Here is a 22,305-nt window from a genome sequence, read left to right as displayed (position 1 = left end):
TCAGTACAGTGCCACAGTGAAAGTCTGCCTGGTTCTGAAGATGAGACAGTCAAACCTAAAGCCACTCTTCTGCTTGAGGTTGGCCTTCTTTAATTACTATTTTACCTAGACATCTGTAAATTGTAAATTATTTACACAGAGGAAATCATGCAATAGTTTTAGTGAATAATCCCAAATGAAATCCAAATCTTTAAAAAGAGAAAACATTGACTAGAAATGGGTTTGTCATATTAATCGCAATATTAATAGGTTCATGTAATATTAATTTCTAATAATAGAAAGTGTCAATAATGAAATAAGATTCAGACAACTGTAGAACACTTCAAGAAGTTTTTTCTAGTCTGTGAAGCGTTAGCTTATCAATACTGCAACCCTTTGCCACTAAGGAATAACAGCAGTTCAATTCAGGTTAATTAGTCTCTAATTACAGCATATCACTACTGCTTATGGCTTCCAATTGTTTTTTCTGTGACTCTGAAGATGATAATGTATAATTTGCAAAGAGTCCAACGGATGAATGACAGGGGATATCTCTGTACAGTATCACAGCTATTAAATGCCTATACCTTCAATTAATTTAATGTATTACCACTTAAAAAAATCTTTAATTATTTAAAAACTAATTAGCATTTGGAAAGAAATGGCACTTTTATTTAAAACCATGGATGCTTATTTTCTGAGCTTCTCAATTTAAGGCTACGTGTGCAGAGCACAAGTATATCTAGACAAATGCCAGCTCTGCCTTAGACTGTAACTGGGTATACAATTAGACGCCTTTTTATAACCTAGCTGCCTGTGCAGCTGCACATGTACAAATAGAGAGAGTTCAGAGAATTGGGCGAGCTTATCAAACAACAAAAAAAATCCAATCCCCATCCACCATTTTAATTCTACAACACACATCAACCAGGTTTCTCGTCAAGTTTAGTAATACTGTTCTTGGCCTTATGTCTATGGATTAAACAATTTCCACACAGCATATATGAGAAAGAGAGGGCATCAAGGCCATTTTTATCTTCTTCACTCCAAAGAACAGCTGTTTGCTCTTCTCTGTCTACAGTTGTATCTATCAGGATAAAATTACAGTGTAAAGAATGAAGTAAAGCTGAAGGTGTCCTTTATATTTCTGGTTCCATAATAGCAGGTCTCATAGCTAGGGGATTCCTAGGGCCCATAAGAAAGTTCTGAAAGCAATCAAATCCTTCCACTCCATAGCATTCAAGGGAAAAGAAGGGGCCAGGTGCAGAATGTATTTGCTCCAGAATTAATGAACTTTCTTCACATATCCCACATACTAAAGTGAAAGTCAGTTGTGGATTACAGAGCTGTTACTAATTACACCAAGAAAACTGCTTATGTTTTAGAGTATTAGGCTTAGGTCTCATATCCAAAGCATCCAAAGTCAATACTTTCTGTGGGCTTTCGTGATGCAGTGAAACAACCTGGAATTTGTATTGTCATGTCTAAGTGAGCCTGCTAAATTTCAGTGGATTTGGATTTGTATAATAGAGATCTGGTTCTATGGGGCGACTCTTGCTCTCATAAACCTAAAAGCCACACAATGGTTGAGGTGGGAAAGCACCTCGGGAAGTTGTCTGGCCCACCCACTCTGCTTAAAGCAAGTTCAGCTAAAGCAGGTTTCTCAGGTTCATGTCCAGGTAGTTTTCTAATATCTCTGAGGATGGAGAGTCCACCACTTTTCTGGACAACCTTTTCCAGTGTTTGATCACAATCACAGTAGAAAGGGTTCTTTTTTATGTTTAAAGAGAATTTCCTGTGTTTCAATTTGTGCTTATTGCCTGTCATCCTTCCACTGGATACAGCTGATTATGCCATGGTTAACACATCCCATTTTAGGCCAAAACAGCTGAGCAGAGAGCTGATAGACTAAGCACACTAATTACATTTCCTGGAGAACATCTTCCTGAAGAGATGGCCAAGGGTACTGTTCAAATATACAATTTTACTGTTCTTCTGTCCTGAGAGAATCACATACAAGCCATTCCACATTTTGATTACCATTCTTTCCTACTACAGGAAGCTTATAATTACAAGCAGGATGAGTACTAAAATAAAATTAAGCAAAATTTCATAAGCTTAACTATAACTCCTGTTTAAATTGTTAGGGATAACCCTAAAGGGAGTTTGATATGCTATAGCCTTCAGACTGAGAACAGAGGTAGCAGCAGCACCAAAGACAGTGAACTCTTGAATGCACGCATATAGTGATGGGAATTATTTCCCAATTAATAATTTATCTGCATTTACTTGTTTCCATTGATGGACAAGCAAATCAACATGCACAGCACTTAGGGTCAAAGTTACTTTGCACACTGCTCAATTTCTTCAGCGTCAAGGGACTTATTCTTAATTTACTGCAACATAGGCAAAATGGAATCAGAGACTTAATTACTGGTCTATCAAGGTTCCTAGTTTATTTCAGCTATGAATCTAACTCTAAATTAATCCTGAAGTCACATGCTTTAACAACAGATGACAGACACTTTGGTCTCTGTCTTCTGGTGCACTGGCTGCACACTTGGAGCTACTGCAGAAGTATTAAGGCAGAAAGATAATTCTGCCTGTCTGTCCTTTGCTCAGTCTTGTCCTAGACAAAAATTTAAGGGCTACCCAGATGACTAAAGACACAGATCTGATGAAGCACTGGACATACTCCTATGACCTCTGCTTTCTCTGTCAGTAAAAACTTTATGTCAGTCTCTGTCAGGAGAAATTCTCAGCTGTTCCTTTAGGGCAGAGTTCCAGCTACTTCATGTTGAGGTTTAACCGAGTAGAAAATGAGCATCTGCACTAGTCCATGAAACACCACGCAATTCTTAAAATTATTTATTTCAACTTCAAATGCAGGTGTATCTATACTTACAGTCTGCACAGACTAAATGAAATAAAAAGAGCCCTAATATTTGACGGCATCAATTAAACCTTGATCGAAAATCAAACTATGAACAGCAGTTCACGAAGGGCTGATTTTCCACTACGTACGTGGCTGAGCGCTTTTACATGGGGCACGTCTCACTTTTCTTAAGGGCTTCCGCTGCCGCAGGTGTAACTGTGTTTAAACCTTAAGAATGAAACCCTTTCCCCCTGTGACTTACATTATTATAGCAGCGCCCACTAGTGACCCCAGAGTGAAGGACCCGTCTTTTTTGCAATCTGAATTCTCTTGGCTGAGTGGCTTCCAATAGGTAAAACACAAACTCAGCAAAGGGAAGGTTTTGATTTAGCGTGTTTTGTATCAGGGAAAAAAAATAATTAGAAGAGATAAATAGCAAAATTGTCCTTCAGGTTTCTTCTTTGTTACAATTTTGTAAATTTAAAGCCTATTTGTTCATATCTTCAGGCAGATTTAAATAATGAAAATAAATGTCGAATTCCTGAATCACAGGAAAGGCTGTGATGGAGTAAGAACATATGGTCCAGCCCAGGAAAGCACTCAGGAATATGGTCATATTGTTAATATGTTCAATATGTTAAGCACATGAAGAGCACTATTGGTCAAACATCTGTAAGACTTATCTAAAGTTTAACATCTCTTTAAAGGATTTTCCAGATCAGAGTAATCACAAAAACTTAGGCCCCCAAAATCCATTGATTTGTAGTGACAAATTTTACTTACATACTATGTTGTGCAGCCAGGTACCTGCTGATCAAATGCTTTCCAGGCATTCATTTACACTACATACTGCAATTAATTCAATGCCATCAGATATGGTATAATATATGTTGATACGGATATGGATCAAATCGATATATCCCAAGGAAATAACCCAGGTTTCATCATCAGAGAAGACAAAATCTTAGCAAGAAGCAACTGAATTACTGGTCCAGGGTCAGTCCCGCCACTTATTGCACAGTGAAGATCTTTGGATAACAAAAGGTGGAACCTTAGAAAAACAATTCCATAAGGAGAGAGACCTCTTGGCTCATCTCGATGGGGACCAATCTGTGGAAAAAGTGTACCTTCAGGATGCTGAACCTTTGCTCAGTTCTGCTGGCTTTTGACATTGCAAACGCTGAGCATCGGGTTCAAACTATTCTGGCAATCCACCTCCCAGTTTGCAGGAGGTCCCACACACCCACTCCTCAGAGGTAATTCAGTTTGATTACACAAAACATGATGCCCTCAAATGGTCTTTAGTTGAAAAACATGAATATGAGCACACTGTTCTGTTTTGAGATTTCTACCGTGTTTAAATTTTCCATTCACAAGAAAAAAAAAAAAAAAGGATTGAAAAGATCAAACAACCATTAGTCATTGCATTATCAGCTCTGTGAATTCCAGCAGGCATTGGATCAAGCCCTTTGACAAAGGAAACAGCCTTATACAACAGGAGACACTATGAAGCAGCTTCCTGTAATTCCACTTAGAAATAGGAGGAAACTAAGCAGCACAGAAGAATTTTAACCATTTGTCCAGAACAGTCACTGAAAATAACAGACTGGTGTGCTGATCTCATGCTTTCATAGATAATAAACATAGAATGCTATAATTATCAGCAAGATACATTGCAATCCCAGGAAATTCTTCCCCATATTATGCCCACACGCACATATTTTCTGGTTGATGAAACAATTTTTATTTTAATATGTAGGTGCTTAACTTGCCAGTAAAACTTGCAACAATCTCTTCAATTCCGCTAAATACGCTCATTATTGCTGCTGTTACCAAAAACCTGCTATACCACATGATGCAGGAACTAATAACAGTGGTGTGATTTCAGCTGTAATCCTAGGCATTTTATTAATTAATAAAACTGTATGATCAAGAAAAAGCAACAGCAATTCCAAACAAACCTCTTCTAGCAAGTTGCAACAAGAGTGGTGTTACAGTGGCATTCCAGTACTACCACTACACCAAAAAACCCATAAACACGTTGGTAAATAAAATTACATAGAACCTATACAGAGACCCACAAAATACTCTATGAACATTTGAAGTAGTGATTAACCCTGACATCCCTGACTGTGTAGCATAAATATTAGCATGTAGTTAAGGCATTTGAGAATGAGTAAAATATCAGTATGGGATAGAAATGTTTAGGAATACAGTAATTAAGTCATAGAGAATTAGAAGAGCCTGGCAGTTGACTCCTCTATAATCTCTCCCTTTCCAGACTGTTTAGAGCGCTGTGTTTTCAAGACGGTCCTCCGCTTTCGAGATGATCCCCCCACTTCGTCCTCCAGACTAGAAGAAAGAAATATCGGGCAACCCCCTCAGACCCAGTCGCCCCCAGGGCCGCCAGAAAGCCCTCGCCGGGGCGGCGGTCGAGTGGAAGCGGGGCTGCCGGGGCGGCGGAGCCCCGGGGCTGCGGGACAGCGGGCGGCGGGGCGGGCGCTGTCCATGGTGCTGAACACCGCCCGCCGCCGGCGTCCACCTCTCCAGCAGGTTTAGGGGAGAAAAAATACATATTAAAAAAAAAAAAATCTAAAAATCAACCAGTGCTAAAAATTGCCATGGTGGTCCCATTCGCCATGAAGGACCACATTTTTTTCACAAAAAAAAAAAATTAAATACGTAGAGCTGGGTCTTAGAGGAAACTGTTGGGCAAGGTTAACTCCTGGCGTAGCTACCTGCGCTGCTACAACTAAGTGGCTGTGCATACAGACGTGGATGTGTGCATACACACTGGTCATTAGGGCTCTGTCTGCCTGCTTGGCTAGTGGTATCGCTGCCCCTCTCAACCCTTAATGAATCATTTTTGCACACGGAGACATTAGCTCCAATTATTAAATAAGGAACAGACGGGACTCGCCGAGCAGAGCCAAAGTGATTTGTCCCAAGGTCACACAGAAAAGTCTATGGCTGAGCTAAACCTGCCTGTCTCTGGAAAACAAATACGTCCCCATTTCCATTATCCCTTCCTGGCAAGACAAATCCCCACTGGTGAATGGAAGGGCTATATCACACACACAACCAAGCCCAGGTATTGCAGTACCCTGGTCTCCCCCCAGCCCCACATGTATCCTGCTCCTGGGGAGGGGTCAGTACCCACTGCCCTCCAGTGCCCCGATCCACTGATGCCCCAGCACCCCAGTCCCTTGAGGTGCACCCCACAAGTTGGCTTGCTGTCCCCCCAGGAGTCTTGCTTGTCCTCTGGCAACCAGGGCACAGAGCAAAAGCAGGAGGGAGGGAGCGAAGGGAAAGAGTTCCTCCTGCATCCACAGGGTTTCTGTCTGCAACCCAGGGCACGTAAATCCCCTCTCCCACTCCGCAGCATTACCTTGTCGGTGACAGGGATTGCTTCTTCCCACGGTGGCGGCAAAGTGGTCCTTTTGGTGGCAATAATTAAGATGGGTAGGGGTAGGCACCTCCTATTTTCAGCCACGGCAGAGATAGCATTCCTTGCACAGACCTTCTGGAGCTGAATAATCCTCAAATGCCTCTGCAAAGATCACCAGCAGGTGAGCCCCACTCGGCTAGCATTGTCACTCCTCCAGCTATGGGCACATCCTGTTTTCTTCTGATCACAGACAAATGCTGAGGACCGAGTACCCTACCCCCGCGAATTCATGCACATACACACACGCCATGCAACACGCTGCTCTCTCAGCATCGCCCAAGTCTCATTTGCAAGAGGCGTGAATGGTCCCTGGATTTAAGCGGGGGGAGGCGGGGGGCGGGGGAGGGGGGGGGGAGAGAGGCATGAGGAGGAGGAATAAACAAACAAACAATGAAACAACAGATGGGTCTTTGCTCTCTGCTACCACAGCCTTGGTCTTCCTAAATACTTGCTGCAGCTTGACCCACCTGCTTAAACACCTCTGCCCCTCCTCACTTACGCACGGCAGCAACCTCTCTGCATGTATAGGGGGCTAACCCTGCATTCTGCCCTGCGAGGAAAGCTCTCCAGATGCTCTGAAGGTTCCAAAGTCTCCCTGTTAAACCGACACCTCCTTCCCGCACTACCCCCCTCCAGCAAGTAAGAAAGCGGTGCTCGGTTCAGAACAGCATCATCCGAAGGGAAAAAAAAAAAAAAAAAAGAAAAAAAAAAGGCAAAAAAAATAAAAGCTGTATCTGCTTTGGGAGGATCTGTTTAAACCCGAGTCGCGGGGAAGAGTTTACCCCTGCGGATCCGGCAGCCTTTTGCGAACTGTCTCCGGCAAAGTTTTCCCGTTCCCCCGGTGCTCCGCTCCCGCACCTGCGGGTCGGGGGTTGAGGGGGCGAGGGGTCCCTTCGCACCGGGAGGGTGCCGGGCTTCAGCGCAACTTTTTAGTGCCACCAAGTGGCATAGATCCCTCTAGGAAACCAAGCAGCCTGCCAGCTCTGGGCTCTGCCTGCTGCTCCCTGGCAAGGGGAGAGAGGGGGATGTGAGAGCAGCGACCACCCCCTCTACACACACACACACACAGCGATATGAAGCAGAAAGCAGGGACTGTTTGCCACTGGAAGGACAGGTTGCCCTCTCCAGCCCTCGCCCCTTCCGTTGGCGACAGCACCGGGCACAGCGAGACGAGGAGCGATGCCCCTGCCAAGGGCTGCCCGAGCTGCCAGCCCCGCCGGCGGGATGCGCCCCCTGCTCCTCTCCCCCGCGGGCTGTCCCCCGCCTGCGCCGGCCCCCGCTCCTCCCCACGGCAGGTGCCACCTGCAGCCACCCCCCCTTTCCGCCGACCTCCCTCCCCTCTGCTCGCCCCGGGCTCCCCGGTCCCCCAGGCGCTGCGGTTCCCTGCCAGCCCCATGGCTCCGCAGCCAGCGCCCCTGGAGGGTTCCTGCAGCCCCAGGGGCAGGCTGCCCATTTGCCTACCTTCTGCCCACAAGCTCGGTACCCTCCGGCCCTTCGCTTCCCCGCCCTCCCACAAACCCCACAGCACCTCTCTCCCTTGCTGACTACCTGCTCCCCACACATCTACCTTTCCTCAGTTAACCCTTCCCTCCCGACGCCGGCCGAGGCTTCACCTTCTCCTCCGGCATCCCTGCATCCTCCCAAAGCTTCCCCCGTCTCCCTCTCTCCTCCTCCCTCTCACGGCTCAGCCCCACACACCCAGGCTCTTGCTCTCATTCACACTCAGCTCGTCCCGCTCCTCTCCAGCACCGCATCATTCCTCCGCCTGGGGTGTCAGGGACCGCCAGCACAAGGCCGGGCACCGTGGCTCCGAGCGTGGGGTGTGGGGCTATGGGGGGTGTGGGTGGATGTGTGTGGGTGGGAGGGCTCCCAGGTAGCCTGAGCCCTGACAAACTCAACACCTCCCAGCACTCCTCCTGCAGCAGCAGCGACAAACAGCAACAAAACATCGCAACACAACGCCGGAGATCATCTCTTTAGTCAAAGCTATTCTTAGTAAATAAATAAATAAAGGAAAATAAAATAAATAAATAACAATGCAAAATGCCATTTAAGTAAGAGCTGATCTGGCATTTAAAAGGCTGCTGGGTCTGACCATTTACCAGGCTGTATTTGCAGGGGAGGATTAGCCCGTGCATCCATTTTCGAGAATTAACAGCCATTCTCTGCCGCTGCTCCACAGCTTGGCACTCCCTGCTGGTTCCCCCTCTTTTGGTTGCTGCTTAAAATATTATCTTTTTTTTCTTTTTTTTTAAAACAACTACTGAATGACCCAAATCCTGGCCGCTACTTGATGTGGCTCCCCCAGGGTGACTGCATTGCCACATCCATCCTGCGTCGTGTCCTTCTCCACACCCCTGCCCAACTGAGGTAACTTTGATAAAGTTGTTGGGGAAAAGAGGAAGAGGGGCAGTCTTGCTATGGCTTCATCCGTGCTCCTAATCCCCTGTGATCCCTTTACTGCTGTCTCTCTTCCACCAGAGTACCAGCTTGACTGCTCCTTTCATCCCAAAGGGTGAAGGATAGGGATCCCATATGTCCTTACCAGGTGTGGAGCCTCGCTTCTTTCTCCTTCACATCCTCCTTCAGTCCCAGCCTGGGACTGCCTGGGAGCCCATCAGCCAGCACCTGCTTCACATCTTTCCTCAGCTCTCATGGCTCCTCCAGCCGCTGAAGCCCTGGCAGAGGCCAGTCCTTAAAGCAGAGGCACTGTGGGGGTGTGTGTGTCCTGGTTTAAGGATCTGGTACAAGCCTTTGTCACCCGTTTTAGTAGCCAGTCCAGCCCAGACCATGACACTGTGTGTGGCTCCAACGGTTCGTTCCCTCTACTTTGCTGCAAGGGCCTCTGGGCTGGTGTTTGAAGGGATGGAGGTAAGTTACGTGAGAAGTGAGAACCCACTAGCTACCAGGAGCTTTCCCATTCCTGCCACTGCCTTTGTGGGGTGATGGATAAGGAGCATCCTGCTGCTTCCTCCCCACACCCACTCGGATACTGTCTTTCCCTTTAACCATGGGCTGTGAAATTACAGGGAAGGTCAGGAGGCTGGGGACAGAGAAAAGGAGAGGACAGACATCTGTGGAGAAAGCACAGAGTGGAAGAAGGAGGGGAGGGATGTGTCTGTAGAAGGGAAAGGTGAGGCAGAAGGAAAAGTGGTGTCACTGTGCACAGGGTCCCTGGAAGGAAGAAATGTCAAGGGATCTGGGGAGAGAAGAGGTGCCTTTGCTTTGCTGGGCTGTCCCAGCAGTTCTCTGCCTCCCCAGGGAGTGTGTAACGAGGGAGTCAGAAAGCAGCTACCTCTTATTGGCAACAGGGACACCCAGCTGTCTGGCAGGATGGTGGGTGACCCACAGCGGATGAGGGAGGTGATCCCCACACAAGCAGGTCACACTGAGTTGTGTGGACGCAGCCATGCTGGATGCAAAGCAGCTCCTACACACACATCCCCACGGACTCCCCAGGAACCAGAGCCCAGAGTCAGAGTCCACTGTGCCAGATGTTTGGAGCAGCTGGATCAAAGATTAAAGGAGGCAAACAGAATGGATGGGGGTGGCCATGGCACTTGCGTTCCTAATGCCTCTCGTTGACCTTTTAAACAGGGTCTCAATAAATACAGATACATAAAATGCTCTTTTCCTTTGCTGTCTTCCTCCTCCTTTCTCCCCTCCTCCCTTCCCATCATTCCCAACCATTTTAGAGAATCCATAGAATTAGTCACTGTCTTCTCCACTTTTTCCTGTACTAGGAAATCTGCCCTTCTATTTTGACACTATTTTTAAAGTAAACAAAATGAAAGCTTCCTAATACCTGTTTGCAACAGCATCAGTAAAAAAAAAATAAGCCAGTATCTGAATAAGGAGACATAATGACTATGTTTTAAAAACTCACTATTGGTAACATCCATTACTTCTGTGGCAGTAGCACCTATAGATACTCACACACTGGGCAAGGCTGGACATGCTCTGAATCCCTGCGCTCTGAGGAGCTCATGCATACAGAAAATTGCAGCAGTAAAAAGAATATGAATAAGTCTCCAGGTATAATCAATACCTCCAAAGAGAATGCTAACCACTCTACCACTTCAGGACTGAAAATAATGAAGTGAAGGGAATACGAATTTAGATTCCCCTCAGTTCCAGAATGAATAAAACCTGTGGGACACAGGCAGCACAATCAAAGACAGAGTGCGGACAAGAAGGCGATATTGTATTGACTAAGATGAGCCAGGTACCTGCTTTCTTACAAAGTAGTCTGTAAGACAAGCTCAAAAAAAAAAAAAAAAAAAAAAAAGGAAACAAATTTATATGATGTGCTTGTATTTATATTTATACACATATATTCTGATAAATACAATATTTACTCCCCACTAGACGAGATGGGAGAAATTGAGCAAGGTGGGAACAATCTAGCATGCTCGTAGTTCATGACATGACTAAAATCAAGACAATTATTCCTGCTTCCCAAGAAAGCATCCTAATGGCAAGTCTGTTATGCAGCAGGAGAGTAAAAAGGTCCAAAGTATGCTATACAACACATTTTAAAAGAAAATAATAACATGCCAGGGTATAGTAAGGGTGCTAATCTCAGAATCCTTAGTTGAAGTTGTCCTTCCAACCTTGAGGAATGCCAGAGCCTGATTTTATATGTCTATTTTGTAGTGATTTATATATAAATTTCATGTTCTCTTCAGAGTGAACAGGGAAACTGTCTTTTATAGGGTGCAATTCATTTGACCTATCTTAAACATGTTGTTTAGGATGACAAAGAAAGAGGCATTAAGATGTGCCCACTTCTCTTCATAGATTCCAAAGTCTACCTATTCCTCATAGGGATATCTATATTATACCACTGAGCTTTTAAGGAATCTGTGACTAATTTTTGACTCTTAGTTGTGCATAGGTGTAAAGGAGGCACTGAAATGCCCAACGCTTCCAAGACTGTTCTAATTCTGTGCAAGGAAGCGACCCAACTCCTAATAGCCAGCAAATCTCAGAAATCCCAAACTGACCTTAGCTATGAAACTCCTTCAACATTATGCAGTTCCTGCGTAGGGTTTCTTACCTTAGATTTAGATTTAGAATGTACGACTGGAGGTGTCTACAAGCTCTTGTTTGGTCTGGCCCTTATGCTCATCAGTGGAAAACAGGACATGAGACAGGAAGGCAGAATGCAGGGCTCTGAGGAGGACACTGCCAAGAAGAGTATAAAAGGGGAACACAAACTAATTTTTATCTGTGGAGATTTATATGAGTAATGGGGAGCAGCAGATGTAGCTAAAAGATTGTAGAATACAGTTACCGTCAGATTTGCCCACAAAAAAATTATTTTAGAAGACTGAAACCAGTCGGCAGGGAATCTGAATAAAAAAATTAACACAAAATGGTTGCATTTGCTCTAGGGAATTGTTATAGGTGTCCTCCCTGTTATTCCTTCTGTGCTCTTTACAGAGAGCGAATTTCATGTCTAAAGCGGCTATACTTGCCAAAAAGGGTAAGTAGAACTTTTGCTGCATTACAGCTCTGATTCATATGAGTATTCAGGGTCGGTAACTCCAACTGAGGAAATTTGGCTTACATTTTACCTTTATGCATAAAGGTATTATTCCTATTATTCAAAGTCAAATGATGTTATTTCAATTGTTATAAACATTTTCAATTTTTAAAAATTAATTAAAAAGAATTACATTTATTCGATTTCTTCTTGTGCCCTCTGTTATTTCCAGTGTCTTTAAATGAGTATGCATTTTATGTCCAGCCACCTTCTCCTACGCAGTTCCCATCACTGTTTTCCACCAAAGAATTCCAGCGCGCTCCACAAGAGACTCAAAACTGATGTATGAGTATTTTAGCTAAATGCAATCAGCATGCATACATTGAACAGACCTCCCTGATGAAATTTGTAGAAATGCACATGACTCTACATAAAAAAAATAAAATTAAAAATTCATTAACACTAAGCCTCTCAGGAAACTATACCTTCCTAAGACTTTTTTTACTGTGCTGGGGAAAATGGTTTATCGCTCTCATATCATTCAAAATCTGACGCTGGTGCTCCTATTTCTACTCAGCGAGTTCCGATCTGAGTGGGGGAGTGTTTCTAATGAAGGCTGAAGGAATGAAACCTCCAATTATGCTGCTGTGTGATATATTTTCTCTCTGCAGTGAGAGTAGAGTATCGACTGGGTGAAACTCAGCTGGTAGGTTCCTTTTGGGATTTGAACTCACCCCTCTATACATCTGCACCCCAGATTGGCATCTTCTGCTGAACAGCGGGGGGTGACATCATTTATGTTGTGAAGTACCCAAACCCATCCAAAGTAAGACCAGGTCTGTGCCGCTGTCATTGATTCATGTGAATACAAGGCAGAGAAGTTCCTGGCTCTGCAACGGATTTTTCCATGGGAACTTTACTCATTCGAGGATCCAGACCTTGCTTTAATGAGAAATATTAATATCAGAGGTATCAAAAATTCTTACAAAAGCATTTCATTCCCACTGTGGAGAGCTGCCCTTTGGTTGGAGAGCCACCCTCAGGATTACCCTGCATGGAAACAAACAGAACAGCGTATAAACATGATGAATTTCACCTGAACAAGACTGTCCTCCAAATGAAAGTGGCAAAATGTCACTGCAATGCTATACACTAGTCACTTGACTGGCGTATTTTAGCTGAAACTCTGTTATTTCTAGCTATTCTTGGCCAGCTGATTGCTCCTGCTGACACTGTGATCTGATTCCTGTTCTCTCCATGAACAAAGGAGGTTGGCAAAGGACTGGGAAATACGTAGCACAGAACAACCTTGCTCCAGCAGTAACACAGACTTGGATCAGCACGTGGCTGGTTGGCAGTCAACCTACCACAGAAGGTGACTTGGAGACAGCTCTGTCTCTTTGCTTGTAGCTCTTTCTGTGCAAAACATCAACTGGGAAGGACAACCTGTAAAAGTGGCAGGGGTTATAGACACAGAACCTTTTCTGTCCCTCCTCTTCCTGTAGGACATGAAAAAGGGAGAAAAAGAGAACTAAGGCTAGCAGTAACGAAAGGGTGCTAAGTTTGGTATATAGCTTGAAATTATAAATCCCCAATATTGCTTTCCTAGGTAAACAATTACTCTAGTTGCCATAGAAACACTGAGTGGACAAAGATTTCTTTGTATTTTGAAGACGACTACTTTTTTGAGATCCAGCAATGAGAATGGTGATTGTTCATAAATTTAGTTTCTGTCAAATTAAGTTTTTGTATGGCCCATTGAAGAAGCAGGTGCACCTCAATTTTTTATTGGCGTGACTTCAAGCACTGAGTAAGCTCTTCAGTTTGTGAAATGTTTTTTTGTTTTCATTCCAGAAATGGAAGAGGTTGATGAAGAAAATGAGTAGATAAATTACTTTGAACTATAGTTAAATACCAAACACAGTTCCCTTCATTTACATATTTCTCTCTCTTTCTCTTACGCAAACCTATCTACACAAACACACAAAAAGTTTCCTCTGTCAAACTGCATGTTTCTCACAACAGCCAACCTTTCCTTATATAAAAAAGGTATTTTTTTCCTTTGACTACCAATGCTCATTAAAAGAAAATACAAGTAAAAGAAAAGCAGCTTGGTTGTTGGATGCTATAAGACACTTGCTGTCTAGGGCTGCCTTATCAAGGTAAAAACATAGTTGAACAGTCATATTCCATTTATACTTAGGGCTTCCCCAATAGCTCTTCTGCCTTCTTCATTTGAGGTCAAAAAGTAGTGCCATGGTAGTGTGCAGGCTGAATGATCTCATTGCTGATGGATCAAAATTATTTCCAATAATGTTCAAGCATGAATGGCTGAGGTATTGAGAGTGGGTACACAATGGAAGTCTCCTTATCAGACATAGACTACTGTAATGTGATATCCACCTCTGGTCTTCTATACTCCCTTCATAATCAATGGAGAGGAACTGGTACTTGGGTGATACAATTAGGGTCATCCCTAAGAAGGTTTCAAGTGAATTTACCTTAGGATTGGCCAATTTATGGAAGCAAGACTAACTAATTGAGGAGCAGATATCTACCTTATGAACTCTTACAGTTAGGTGGGATGAAGACACGACATGGTTTTCATTAAAAAGGAAACACAGCATTTAAAAAACCTGTCAGGCTAAGTAATTGTCAAGACCCTGGTATAAACTTCTTTCTGGGGAGTGAGGGGAAAAACTGTTTTTTCCTAGTATGGGCCACTAGCTGAATATGGAATTTAAATGTTCACTTCTCGGCTTTTTATGTGTTTAAACATTAGGCTGTGCATTAAAGCAGCTCAGAGACATGGTGTGCTCAAGAACACTCTGCGCTATTCATTTGTCAAACCTACCCTATTGTACGTATTTCTAATGCAGCTACTCCCACAGCATTGGGCTGACAGAAACGCTTATCACACTGCGGCCCCACTGAGATTCCCCATATGAATTCTGACCTTAAGAAGCCATGCAAAAAAATGCCACTGTGGCCCCAAGAAGTTCTGAGAGAGAACTTCAGACTTAAATAGGATGAAAAAAAGAAATGCATGAGAAAAAATTTGGTTAGAATTTTGTCTCTGAAGAATGGCTGATGGATGAGAACTTGGATCATCTCTGAGGACAGTAGAAGTAAAAAAAGACAAAGAATGAGTAAGGAAACAATGAAACCCTTCTTGCTCAACCTGTGTTTTGGAAGAAAAAATCAGTCTCTTTTTTTCCAGCTAAGAGTACCAGTACTGATACTAGAAAACTGCAGTAAATTCTCTCCATGTTTCTAGTAGTTCTACAGAGATGGTCAAATGTTTGCCTTTCCTGCTTCCCACGCTTTTCCTAAAGGTGGTGGTTTCTTGCTAAAAAAAAAATAATTTAGAAAGGAAGTAGTCAAAGTCTACCATTCCTCATGTACCTGATGTGAAGCTGGAGTGAGAGGAACACAGGCCTGATTAAAACCTGGTTAAAATCCAAAGCCTGCACTAAGACAGAAAATACTTATTCTTCTACAGGTGGAGGGTTTCCTGATTGGTCCTGAGCCAGTACCCACTAAATAAAGAGCATAAATGAAAGCAACGAGAAATAAAAGGCCAGATCTAAGAAACAGAAACAGCTTAATCTCTCCAGCAGCTGGAGGACATGACATGGAGAAGACCAGTGGTTATACGTAATGCCAAAACTGCAGTAATGTCTATGCATATGTTACTGCAAGAAAGGCAAAGAGATACTGCTTTCAGCAGAGAAAAAACTTGTGCTGTACAGAAAAAAGGAACAACCCACAGCTCTCACTCACTAAGTCAAAGTTCATATATGAACTGGCCCCAAAACATTGCTTTGCCCGCTGCTTTATTAACCGCAATGGAGGGAGAGAAACAAAACTCTCATAATATGGTCAATTAGTTTGTTAGAACCATGTTTGAGCAGACAGTTCCCTTCTGAGGTGATGCAAGTATTTTCCCAGTGAAGAGCTTCAGTTTGTTAGGCTTTTTAGAAATACCGGTACTACTTCTGATTTCTTGAGACTGTTCTTTTGTTTACAAATAAAGCAACATGATTTTGCTTACATGGAGTTTAAAATCTTTGAAAACAAGGATGTAAAATCTTTGCTGATACAATGAGGGAACCAATTGCTCAAGACATATCAGCCTAGATTTTTTTTTTTCCAGTTTTGGAAACAGAGCATTCTCAGCCTGTTTTTGAGATTGGTACTACTAATGTTCTTTCAGAAGCAAGAGGACACCTGTGAATTCTTCAGAAATACCCTTAATAATTTCAGTCAAGAAATTAATCTAAAAAACAGGAGTTAAGTGTGGAGGAAGACTGTGAAACAACTGTAGAGAGTACAATCAATTTGGTAATGATTTGCTAATTTAAAGAAGATTTACAGAATGTGCATCACCATATTTTCTTTGTGATCATGTTCAAGAAATTCTTTCAAAGATAGCAAGTTTATTGCTTCTGTTGACTGAAAACAAATTAATCCTGTAGCCAGAAGCAAATTATTCAAAGATTTTTTCTGAAACAGATAAGAGTTTTAAAATAACATTAGGAAAATCACAAAAAAATACCTTAGCCATCAAAATATTCATGGCTTTGTCCTTACAATTCAGCATAGTACCTAAGCATGCTATCGGATCAATTGATGTGATCGGCTTTGGCCTTTTGTGATACAGATTCATTATTTTTTCTGCAACTCCATTCATACCAAGGTGCAATATCAAAATGTAATTTAACAAACCACATTCTCTTTTCAAAAATCATGCCCCCTAAGACACAGAACTTTGCTCTGTTGCAGTCCTGTAAACTGCAGTCCTCCAGGGTTTTAATATCACAACCGTCCATGTAAATTAAGTTTTATGGGTTTGCTACTATTCGAAAGCTCTGCAGATCATCATCTTGCTGTGTGACCTTCTCCTGAACCTGTTAAAATAATCAGGATTTTGATTCAAGTGAAAAACAAGATGAGAAGTAGCTAGCTCCACATATTTTAGGCTTTGCCTCTTCCTCAGTTTCATGCCAGTCCTCTGATTTTCGTAGGGGAGAAGTTGAGCAGTCAGTCTTCCAATTTGTTTTGGTTTGGTTTGTTTTTCGGGGGCGTGGGGGGGCAGTGTGCTGAAATCAGTTTACAAAGAAAGTATGAAATACAAAACATTCAAATGGACCCTCAAAGAAACTCCCCCCATACACACACGCGCACGTCAGATGTGGCAAGTGTAGATCACAGTTCCCATGGACATCGAAAGGAAGCAGCAGTTAGCGCACCTTCAATTTGTGGAACTGGGAATGCCACCTCACTTCACTTCACTTCACCAGCCAATAGCATAACACAGAGATTGCTCCAACCTTCGTCTAAGCCTGGAGACCTGATAGACGAGAGAGCATGAAACTTCGGATTTAGACTATTGCTTATAATCAGGATGAAAATATCCGTAAATTAAATCAGCAAACTTCACGTTTCTGAAATAAGATTATAGAAATGCCTGTACATTGAAATCCCATCAGTTTGTCTATGATGCTCAGGATTAAAAAAAAAAAAGGAGACATTTTTAATTTTCCTTAAATTTTTGCCTTAATTGGAGTAGAATACGCAGCAAGGGTCATCACTGATTGACCCTTCAGTGGACATGACGTGAAAAAAGTCAAGAATTTCTGGCAATAAAAAAGTTTTAATAGACTTTCCAATAAAAGTTTTAATAGACTTTCCAATAAAATACTACATTCTGAAATAAAAGCCTATAGCAATAGTAAACAAATATGAAGCCTAAGTTACTAAATGAAATGCAAATTAATAAATGAAACACAGCGTTTCAAGAATTAAGAAACTCTTTGCATATTTTCAAAACTTGCAGAAATTTGAAATATTGGAAATAGAAGAATGAACTATAAAAAAAATCTAGCGGAATAGTAAAAGTCTGTTTATACTTCTTATATTACCCTTTACTGTCTCCTGCAAAGGACAGTAGTGTAAAGCAAATATCGATGGATTTTTGGCATTCAATACTCCAGAGATAGGAGACACGCTGGGATGATATTGTGCTTTGACAAGCTTTCGATGTCTGCATGAGAAAGCAAGGTTGGAACTAGAATTTCTGCACCTTCATACAGATACAGATTGAGACAGACTATCAAGAAAGAACACCTAAAAGGTCTTCTTGTATTTAGAAACCTAGGAACTGACTTTTCTTGCTCCGTCTTCACTTCACTTACCACAGAAAATGCGAACAAACAGAATAAAATTACTTTTGCCCAGCATGCGTACTGAGATGCAAACCTCAATACATTTTTCCCCCATGTGTACATAATCAAGAAGCCATTTGTTCTGCGGTAAAAGCTGTTTGATACGTTGCCTCAAAAGCACTACAAGAAAGGCTGATAACATACTTCACCATTTTAGAGGCAGGAAGGACCGCGCACGCTCAGTGCAGTTGTCACCTAGGAAACAAATGATTGCATCTTATTTTTGGCATAAGGCTGTAGGTGTACGAAAGATCTGAAATACGCTCCCACACAGTGCTGAACTCATTCCTCATGATGCCAACAAGAGTAATGAGCGGAGCTGCTGGGAAGCACCTCCTAGCGGTACCCAGAGAACCACCCACGGGCACTAGACGTGATGTCAGGGCTCCTCACCACATGAATTCCCCAGGAACACTCTGTTACGGCCGGCGTAACGCGCAAGGCAGGCCAGGCAATCACAAGAGGTTCTTTCAGGGCTGAAGATCTCCTAATAAAATCTGTGAGGCACCCAGAAGCAGCATGCATCAAGATGTAAAAGCATTCAAATGGATTATAATGAAACAATTAATTTAAGTGCTCTTCAGATCTTGATGTAAATTGCCTCTGCATCACAGCATTACAGCAAGTTGCTTAATAAATTGATAGATTTTAAGGCCAGAAGGGACCATTATGATCATCTAACCTGACTGCTTGCATAGTACAGGTCAGAGACTCTCACCCAGAAATTCTGTAAGTAAAGCCCATAACTTTGGATTAAGCAAGAGCATCTCTTCCTGAAAGCCTTCTAAACTTGATTTACAGGCTTTAAATAATAGAGAATCCACCGCAGACCCAGATAAATAGCTTAATGGGGCGTTATCATAACTCTTAAGGTTTTGCATCTTATTTTTAATCTTCAGTTTCCAAATTTTTACCCGATGTTGTTTTTCATGCAAGCAGCTTGCAATGTAATTGTGACCTACTTGGAAACAGCTTGATTGTGAAATCTTGTGCAGCTTTGCCGATCACAAAGTACATATGTGCAATTGCCTTTCTTTTTTTCCCTCTCCCTGAAGAGCCACCTCTATAACATTCCTAAGACAGACAAGCACGTCCTTACCTTTGTTCTGTGGATCGACATCATTTTTCGCATCTTTTACATGAAAATATTTGCTAGGAAAATGTAGCTTTTGGAAAAGAAACCTTTGTTTTGGTTCTGGTGTCATTACACAAGAGTTTCCTTTTCCTAAAAGGGGAATGTCTGCAAAGCAATATTGGGCATGCATTTATACAGAAATGGATATTTTACACTGCCTCTCCGCATAAGTGTGTTTACTGCGTGTTAACAAAAAGGTGATTAACTCCAACTTCAAAAAAGAAAGAGCTCCTGCAACATTATTAATACACTGCAAGTTCACTTTACGCCTTATTTCACAGTTGCTTCCTTCTGTAGACGAGCCTGGAGTGCAAAATGATGTCTCATTCTAATCTTAACACACATATGTGCAACCTCACAGGCAGCAGGAAAGATCACTTGTGATTTATACCCAGAAAGGAAATGAGAATGACCTCTTCTGGAGGGCTGCACATTAAATGGAACCACAGAAATATGATGGTTTCATTAAACCTGACAGAGTAATACTGATACGTACCGTTTAACCATCTAGCCTCCCCCATTATGGTCTGTACACTCATCCTATCTGTACTGTGATGGTCCCTTTGCTAGCACTACTTTAACTTTTTCTTTTTGTCTGTACAGTGCCTGGCACAACAGGGCCCATGGTCAGGGACACGCGCGTAGCAGGGACACTACAGCAGGAATAAGAAGTGCTAACCACAGTTTACTTCAGTGGGGCTCAGTGTGCACATATGGTCTGTCCATGTGGAGCTGATTTCGGGATGGGTTCCTTTATGTGCAGAACCGTATGGGTTCATCGATAAAAAGATGAACTTTTCAACAAGGAAAGTAAGTAGGGAAGCAAAAAGTAAAGCTGATGACCAGAGGCCATAATATTCTTTTTCCTTTCAAATTTCACAAAAACAAAGGAAGAATCAGCCACCTAGAAATTAAAATCATGACTGCCTGGATTTGAGTTGCTCATTAATTCTGGATACCACTTTGTGTCACGGGATGTTAACACTGTAACCTAGATGTATGCTAATAGAATTAATAGCTAAAAGAAATGATCGTATGTGGCGAGGGCGGCTTCTCTTTTTGAGCAAAATAATGGATCGCCGTGTTTCAGCCTGACAGCGTTTCACAGCCTATAAACTACTGCTTGGTAGACTGAGGTTAAAACGATCATCTAAACATTCCATGTCCTGAGACATCTGCAAAATTATTTCATCTTTGCAAAGGAGAACACACACAAATCAATGTTAATTGCCACATTCATATTTCTGACAGTCAAACGCCTTTAAAGCTTGATGATAACAACAAAGCTGAAATCAGCAGAGGGAACGTAGCAAGATGGAGCTGGAACAAGGATCAAGCGTTAAGAAAGCAGAACTTTTCTAGTGTCTAAGGCACCACTTTGGAAGGCTCTGTCCATTGAAAACAGCTTGACCTCCCCCCAAAACACCCATTTTTGCAGACAGCTCTTCAGAGAGGCTGCACAGCACGGCTGCTGGCAGGCCTGTTGCCTGAGCGCTGGGTCTGTACGGGAAGACACCTCCAAGTGAAGACCAAAGGTGGTATTTTTACTTGGACAGCAATGACTTCCTATGACGTAAAAGCTACAGGCTGAGTAACTAGAGCTCTGTAGGTAAATTTGAAGAGGTATAGATGGATGTAATGGATCACAGTTAAACTGTCTGTCTCTGCAGCCTTTATTAGCATTGCTGGGAATTTCGGTACGTGCCTAAGTGAGGAGCAGACCCCAGAAGTCCCATGCTAGGACTGCATTTACTCCTGTAATTACTGGCATTTGCTCATTTTCATCTTGACATTCTGAAGTGACTGTTTACAGCAAACTGTCCTATCCCTCCTGCTTTTTTAAGTTGTAATTATACTAAGACAGTGTTAGACTGAAAACAAGTCACACATTCTTTACTCCTGACTCAGATTTCCTTCCTAGTCCCTTGTCTACAAATTGCTTAGTGGGGTTATTCTGGAGCTTCTGTCCTTTACCTGCAGCTTTCAGAAACTATCACTTTTTTGGGTACAATGGCTCCAGAACTGCCACCTGCTTCCCTCCCCGGGGCTGTTCTGCCCAAACCTGTATTCCACAGAGAAGCCTGCATGGGATACTGGGCAGGGGGAAGGATGTGGAAGACCCTATGTATTCTGCATGCATGTCTGTTGTAATAAATTCGGGGCTGCCCCAATTTCTTATTGAGTTTTATAGTTATAAAATTTAATCTCTTGTTGACTTTCTGCCTTTGTAACAGAGATGGATTGCAAAATGACACCTCTACAGTAGCCAGACTCATAACATGTGCTAAGTGAAATGATCTATTGCACAGGCCACAATACTTTAAGACTGAAAGTGTCACTTTGTAATTAAAGTGTCAGAACAGCTGGGAAGATTTATAAGGGTGATACAATGAAATTATTATTCTGAGGTTTGCCTGTTTCTTGTAAATTTTCTCTGCTGCTGGCACGTGCGTTAGCCTTGTGGTATTTATAGCATGGGATTTCCAAACATAGTTTCAGGGATTAATGTATGAAAAATTAATGTATAAATCTTTGAAAATCTGATTAGCAGGATAAAATAATAAGAACATTGTCAAAATAAGAATAATGACCTGGCTTCGCGATGTGTTCATTCTATTTTGTAGGGCTCTGAAGACATAGCACCGGTTTGAATGTGCTGTGCCTTGCACACAACGCTGTTGGACCTAGCTGTGTGCAGATTCATCTCGCCCAAGGGAGTCCTCCTGTGGAGCAGAAGCTAAAAGCATTGAGGACATGGCCAAGTAGAGGGAAATGTGAGTTCACAAATGGTGGTGCTTATTGCTCGCAGTGGTGCTTCGAAGTCACACAGGTAAATAAATTCAGCCTGCATCATTTCCTCAGTGGTTTTCGAACTCTACTCTGAACCACTGTTGTGCAGCTAAACAGTTCATTGTATATGTAAACACGACAGTCAATCTATGTTGGTATCACAATGTACTTCCAAATGCCTTTCAAGTACTGAGTTTATTTGCCACTCTTTGGAAATACAATTTGGCTTTGTAACTAATTAGATTAAAATGACCGTGAACTCATTAAGTAAGATTCTGCCTCAGATCAGGCCTCCTTCCTTTAGATACCACTACAGGCGTATTGACGCAGGGCCCGTGTGTCTGAACTTCTCCCAGTCGTGGT

At 42.6% G+C, this 22,305-nt stretch overlaps 1 protein-coding gene across 6 annotated transcripts in view; it reads right to left on the bottom strand.

Moving 5' to 3' along the window:
* Window positions 1-8,037, bottom strand: part of GRM5 (glutamate metabotropic receptor 5) — a 306,735-nt gene extending 298,698 nt beyond the window's left edge. Inside the window, exons 1-2 of one of the 6 annotated variants that reach the window (XM_063325253.1) lie at window positions 8,001-8,037; window positions 6,243-6,404 (exon numbers count right to left, since the gene is read on the bottom strand). The gene's annotated coding sequence lies outside the window, so the exon portion shown is untranslated. Of the gene's footprint in view, window positions 1-6,242; window positions 6,659-6,769; window positions 6,927-7,084; window positions 7,219-7,915; window positions 7,943-8,000 lie in introns of those variants that run through there. The other 5 variants (XM_063325247.1, XM_063325230.1, XM_063325239.1 and 2 more) reach the window with 5 other exon arrangements.
* Between the last annotated feature and the right edge of the window lie 14,268 nt (window positions 8,038-22,305).

The sequence above is a fragment of the Chroicocephalus ridibundus genome, chromosome 1 (assembly GCF_963924245.1).
Source record: "Chroicocephalus ridibundus chromosome 1, bChrRid1.1, whole genome shotgun sequence".
Lineage (NCBI taxonomy): Eukaryota > Metazoa > Chordata > Aves > Charadriiformes > Laridae > Chroicocephalus > Chroicocephalus ridibundus.
This window is presented reverse-complemented; position numbering and strand designations above follow the sequence as displayed.